At 36.8% G+C, this 6,859-nt stretch overlaps 1 non-coding gene across 1 annotated transcript; it reads left to right on the top strand.

Annotated features, from left to right (window-relative positions):
- Positions 1 to 1,110: 1,110 nt before the first annotated feature.
- On the top strand, positions 1,111 to 1,217 carry LOC139856601 (small nucleolar RNA R71). Its single transcript, XR_011762072.1, has one exon. It is a non-coding gene; the product is annotated as a small nucleolar RNA R71 (small nucleolar RNA).
- The last annotated feature ends 5,642 nt before the right edge of the window (positions 1,218 to 6,859 follow it).

The following is a 6,859-nucleotide window of genomic DNA, read 5'->3' as shown; positions in this document are numbered from 1 at the left end:
GGCATTCCTGAAATTACATCAATGAAAGGAAGATTTACATTTATCTGTTTAAACATATCCAAGAATTTGGATTGCTCGGCTTCAAGTCTCTCTTTTCTCATTTTACTCGGGTAAGGAAGTGGTGGTTGGTATGGTTTAACATAAGGTTTAGCCATAACTGTGTTATCTTCATTAACCTTTTTAACTACCGGTTCTGTTTCCTTATCTTGCTCAGATTGTGGTTCTTGTGGAGTAGGAATAGAGTCATCAGAAATTACAGGTATTTCAGGTGGTTTAAGTGTAATACCACTTCTTATGGTAATGGCTTTAGCTGTTTCATTCCGGAGGTTAGCATTTGTATCACTAGGTAGACTGCCCGGTTTTCTTTCACCTATTAACCTTGCTAGGTTACTTACTTCTTGTTCCAAATTTTGAATAGAAGCTTGTTGATTTCTAAACGCTTGAGCATTTTGTTCATTCGTTTGTTTCTGAGATGTGAAAAACTGAGTTTGAGATTCAACTAGCTTCGACATCATATCTTCTAAATTTGGCTTTTTATCATCGGTTTGTGGTGTTTTGTTTTGAAAAATAGGTCTTTGCTGATTGTAAGTATTATTGGATACTTGTTGATTACTAGGACCTTGTTGGTTATTGTATGAAACATTTCGATTATAATTCTGGTTTTGATTGTAGATTGGTCTTGGAGGTTGATAATTATTTTGATAATTATTTCCAGGCCTTTGGTTCATGTATGAAACATTCTCTCTTTGTTCCATTGTTTGTTCAATACTGAGACAATCTTTTGTCAAATGTGGTCCTCCACACTGCTCACAACTAATTCGTATTGAGTGGATATCTTTAGTCATTTTTTCCATTCGTCTCTCGACAGCATCTATCTTTGCAGAAATGGAATCGAAGTCATGGCTAGAATCGGCTCTAGCTGCTTTAGATAATCTAACGATATCTTTTTCTTGGTGCCACTCATATGAGTGGGAAGCAGTGTTATCAATAATTTTGTAAGCGTCAGTTGCGGTTTTCTTCATAATGGAACCACCAGCTGCTATATCTATGTCTTTTCTTGTAGTGATGTCGCATCCTTGGTAGAATATTTGTACTATTTGACAAGTGTCTAAACCATGTTGCGGACATCCTCTCAATAACTTTCCAAATCTTGTCCATGCTTCATATAGAGTTTCATTTGGCTTTTGTGTGAACGTAAAAATTTCTCCTTGAAGTCTCACGGCTTTAGATGCCGGAAAGAATTGTTTAAGAAATTTTTCAACTAAAACATCCCATGTATCAATCGCCCCTTCAGGTAATAATTCAAACCAATCTTTGGCTTCTCCCTTTAAAGTCCAGGGAAATAACATGAGATATATCTATTCATCCTCCACTTCTCTTATTTTAAATAAAGTACAAATCGTATTAAAGGTACGAAGATGTTCATTTGGATCTTCCTTCGGCGCACCACTAAATTGGCATTGATTAGTTACCATGTGTAGGATTTGTCCTTTGATTTCATAATCTGGCGCATTAATGTCTGGTTGAATAATTGCGTGACCTTGGCCTGTGCGTTTAGCTCGCATTCGGTCTTCCATACTTCGAGGTTCCAGATTTTCCATGATTGAATTTGTTGATTCTGAATCACTAGAGGATTCTGACTTAATGGGTTGTTCCTCGACAATTTCTGTTTGAATGATTGGTAGTTCCGGAGGAAAGATTAATGGTTCAGGATCTCTGAATTGTCCCTGAATATCTTCCGGATTCTCAATTGTGAGGTCGGGTTCAAAAAATGGATTATCGGAAATTTGAATTGGAGTACTTGGTTGACTAGATGATGATTATAAAGAAAAATCAACGGCGACAATATTTGCTAGATGTCTTGATCGAGTTACAGGTGGTGAACGTATAAAAGGTGGTGAACGTTTTGCTCGGTGCATTCACTGAATATCCTATTAGTTATAAAAAATAAAAATTATATAAGTTATCAAATTAATAGACTTTTATGATTTTGCCCACGTTTCGAATAGCCAATAGATGCAGCAGGTAGCCAGAACCCTTTAAATCGGAAGCCCACAACTCGCCACTAACAAATCCAACTATTACTACGAACCAGAAAATTTTGGATGTCTATCAATTTAACCACTTAAAATAATTTTTCGTTGAAATTTAAAGAAATTTTAGAGAAGAAATAGAAAATTCTATGTCCTAAAAACTAAAGTGTCGTGAAATAAGAAAGAAAAAGAGCGCGTCGGAAAACTTTGAAAAATAAAAGGTCGAAAAATAATAAAAAGAACGCAGCGCGTCGAAACTTAAAAGTCTAAAAACTAAAATTAAAAGTTACGTCTAAAAGTATTAAAGCTTAAAAGGAATTCTATATTCAAAACGGCAATAACTTAAAAAGTACTAAAATCTTAGAACAGCGTCGCAAAATTCTAAAGCATCTAAATCTTAGTCTAAAGAAAAAGCACTTAAGGGATTTTACGGCAAAGCCTAAAAATCTAGAAATAAAAATAACTACGGCAAAAACTATGACTTAAAACTAAATACGAACGAAAAATACAAATATTACGCTAAAACAAATAAAAAAATATAAAATAAAAAAATAAACTTAAAGTTGTAAAAAGTACAATTTTTATAAAAATATTATTTATATATTATTTATTTTATAAAAGTATTAAGTTTATATATTTATTAAAACTAATTAATACTTAAAATACAAATTAAAACTAAAAACTAAAATAATTATTTAAATAATTAACCCTAATTAGGGTTTAGAATAATAATAATAATTAATAATCCGTAATTATTGCAGTACCAGGTCAGATGTGGCGTGTCAGATCAGGCCATGCGATCGCATGGTCTTTGCGTTAAAAATCCATGCGGTCGCATGGAGTAGGGTTTCGTGTCAGGTTTTGGGCTGCTACAGTTCTGGGCCGAGTACTTTTTTTTTTCTTCTGTTTTTCTATTTTTAATATAAATAAATATTTATATAAAATAATAAAATACTTATATTTAAAAACTAAAATAGAAATAAAAATACTTTTTAACTTTATATATTTTAAACAAACTCTTAAAAATAAATATATAGATATTTTTCTTTTTATATTTTTGTATTTTTAATATTTAAAACATATTTTTACAAAAGTAAATTAAAAATCTTTTTTTTTATTATATATATAGCGTTTTGCTTCCGGCGTTTAAGAAAGTCCCCAGCAGCGGCGCCAAAAATACTTGGTGTTAAAGCGAAGGGGTACAAAATACTATTAATTTACTAGGAAATTCTATTAAATACGATACAATTTTACACAAGTTATTTATTTATTTATAGAGTGGAAATACCTAAACCTTGCTACAACACTTATAGGCAGTGTACCTAATCGTACAGTAGTGTAGTTTTTAGTAAGTCCGGTTCGTCCACAGGGAACTCGCCAAGTTTAACGCTATATTTTTAACTTATAATTGTAAAAATACAAAAATATATATAAGTAGTATTATTATTATAAAAGAGGGTTTTTACCGTTTAATGACCGGTTTGTCAATTTTAAAAACTTTAGTCGCAGTTAAAACCTAATGTAAAATATTAAAAATAAATATAACTTAAATTAAAGCTTAAAGTAAATAACAAAATTGAAATTGCGATAAATAAAAGTGCGTAAATGTAAGACCCGAATATTCGTAGTGTACATATGTGTATATGAGTTACTCAAGTTTGGGGTTTTTGTTGCACATAATTAAAAAGACAAAAAATGCTGAACTGGGAGGTCGCGCGCCGCGCGGCTAGGTGGCGCGCCGCGCCATCTGTCTGCGACAGATTCTCCTCTTCTTTTAAAATAGATATTTTGAGGGCAATTGTGTAATTTCACTTTGGGGCCGAATCTAATACCCTAGATCAGTTTTGGGGAGCTCATTTACTACTCCCACAACAACCTCATCTTCTCCAATTAAACTCTAGAGAGAGAGTGCAATCCTTGAGAGAGAAAGCTCCATTAAAGGGTAAAAGAGGTTGAATCGGGTCTCGGTGCAAGTTATAAAGTCGTTCATCTAGTCGATAGCTACGTGGTGATTGTGTTGGTAAGTTATAAAACCCAATTTCTTACTTTAATTGCTTTAAGGGTTAGGGTTTGGGCTAGTGATGAACCAAAGACCCATTTTGTTAGTATTTTGGGGATTTTGGGTGAATATGGGTTATGAAGGCTCATTGATGACTAACCTAGGGTTTGAATGTGTTAATTGGACTTTTGAGTCTTAAATTTAGTTAGTTAGTGCTAGAACACTTTAATAATATGTAAATGGGTGTTATTGGGTATGGATGACCCAAATGGGTGTGTTGACCTTGAAATGGGTCAAATGAGTCTTTAATGACCAAAGTGGCCTAGCAATTATGAAAACGAGTTAGCCTTGCGACCTAAATGTGTTTTAAACCCATCTTGACGAATGATTAGGGTTTTGGTATGTGTTGACCCAATTTAGGGTTAAGGGTGCAAATGGGTTGAAATTGCACCATTGGGTCAAAATGGCTTAGAATGGTGAAAGGGTTGGTTGACCGACTTGAGTTTGCGTTTGATGATGTGTATAATATGATAGGTACGTTACTTTGAGGTCTTGCAAGCTCGGGTATCTTTTCACAAGACTTTGAGGTGAGTGGAATAATTATATGCGTATGTATATAATGTATCTATTTGTTGTAGCGTGAAAGGTGTAGTGTCGAGGTGTTAAGACACCACGTTTCACGTGAAGAGTGTAGCATCGAGGTGTTAAGATGCCACTCGGGTGTAGCATCGAGGTGTTAAGATGCCACCTAGGAGTGTAGTGTCGAGGTGTTAAGACACCACTCCGTAAAATAATGAGTGTTGCATCGAGGTGTTAAGATGCCACTCGGGGTGATGTGCCGAGGTGTTAAGGTGCCACCCTAGGGGTTAGTGGTGCGAGGTGTTAAGTGCCCTAACGGATGTTATGAACACCGATGGCGTTTTCGCGAGCGCCGTTCCCTTTTACTATTGGTCGACCATGGTTATTTGTGTTGTAAGCATATTATATTATTCGAGTTATATTCATATGCGGTTATTACGCTAGCTTGTAGTATTGGTGATTTATAGCTCGTTATTGTGACGGTAAGCTAAGTGTGCATGCTAGCGTGTTTGCGGTTTGGTGTGTAAGTGTATGCAAGTAGGTATAATTATATATGTATTCGTATAATTATTGCATTCACTAAGCTTTGCTTACCCTCTCGTTGTTTACCATTTTATAGGTTCGGTTTTGGACAAGGGTAAGGGCATCGTTTTGGACTAGAGATCCCGCTTGATGCTAGGGGACGCATTTGGCTTTAGTAGTTTAATCCCAAACGCCATGCTCATTGTGTAGTTTGGAACTTAAACTTTTTGGTGGTCGAAACTCGTAGATTGTATTAAACTCGTAAAACGGCCGATGTGGGCCCCACTTGTAAAACATCATTTTTATGTTTGAATCGTGATAGTTTTACATAGTTGAATGTGTGGTTAAAAGCGTGTCGTCTAAAAATGTCGGGAACTAGCCGATCTTTTTCGCATTTTAAAACTTTCCGGACAGATCACTTTGGCGCGCCGCGCCCCTACCTGGCGCGCCGCGCGGGTATGCTGTACAGGAAATTATTTTTTATTTTTTTTGTATTTTCGCGTGGTTTGGTCGAGGGTTGGTTTGGGTTGTTACAAGTGGTATCAGAGCATGGTCTAAGGGATTTAGGTGACTTGAGATAGGCGCCTAGACTTAGACTTTTTGTGTGCGCGTTTATGCGGGACTTGTAGGACTTTGGGTCGGATCGGGATGGTTAGTGCATAGGTTTATGTGAACTAATCATGCGCTATTTGTTGTGTTGTGTTTAGCAATCATCAAGCGAGATGGACGTTGTACTAGCGAGTTAACGCGACGTGCTCGCGTAGTAATGACTAGCTACCATCACTACGAGTGCAAATCGTGTCAAACAAGTAATGTACGACGATTGTTGAGCGAGATGGAGTAGTGTGGCGTATATGTATGTATATATGTAATCTGTCCTTCCGTTTTGTGGTTTAACCTAATTCGTTTTATAGAATGAAGACGAGAAACGGTCCTGAACATGATAATGGAAGTACAAGCGGGGACGCCGAGTTCTCAACCAAGGTTGAGGCCATCTTTAAGAAGTTAAAATCGGATTTTCTTGCGGACGTTCGAAAGGTCTTCCAAGATTCGGTTGATGAGAAAATAACCGATCTAATTAATGAACGAATGAAGGCCACTATCGAAGAGGCCCTTGACGCTAGGAATATCTACCCTCGCGGTGAAGGAGGTGAAGGAAGGTGGGACTTCCACTACAAGAACTTCAAGGATGCTCAACCCCCGATGTTTAATGGGGTGCGGGATCCTTTAAAAAGTACATGTTGGATCTCCGATATTGAGGGAGCTTTCCGTACCGCGGAATGTCCTCCCGAAAGGAAGACGAGGTATGGTTCTAGCATGTTACGCGAAGAAGCTAAGTTGTGGTGGGACGATAAAATCAACTTGTATGGTGAAGAACAATGTATGGGCTTGACATGGGAGGAGTTCAAGAAAGAATTTTTCAGAGAATACCGAACTTCATCCGACCTCGATAGAATCCGGGACGAGTTGCACCATTTGCAACAAGGTTCCATGGATTTGGTTACCCTCAAGTCTACATTCTTGGCAAAGACTCGTTTTTACCCGGAATATGTGGGTGATGATCATATGCTCATGAAGGATTTCTACCGTACTTTGAATGATGAGTACAAGGGGAAGATTAGTCGGGGTATGGCTAAGTCTTTTGATGAATTGTTCGAGTTGGCTCGGGGTTTTGAGCCGGAGGTTCCAAGGAAGAGTGATTTCATGTTTTCCAAAAGAAAGTTTG

Source organism: Rutidosis leptorrhynchoides, chromosome 6 (assembly GCF_046630445.1).
Source record: "Rutidosis leptorrhynchoides isolate AG116_Rl617_1_P2 chromosome 6, CSIRO_AGI_Rlap_v1, whole genome shotgun sequence".
In the NCBI taxonomy this organism is placed as follows: Eukaryota; Viridiplantae; Streptophyta; class Magnoliopsida; order Asterales; family Asteraceae; genus Rutidosis; species Rutidosis leptorrhynchoides.
Note: the sequence above shows the minus strand (reverse complement) of the source record. Positions and strands in the feature narration are given on the sequence as shown.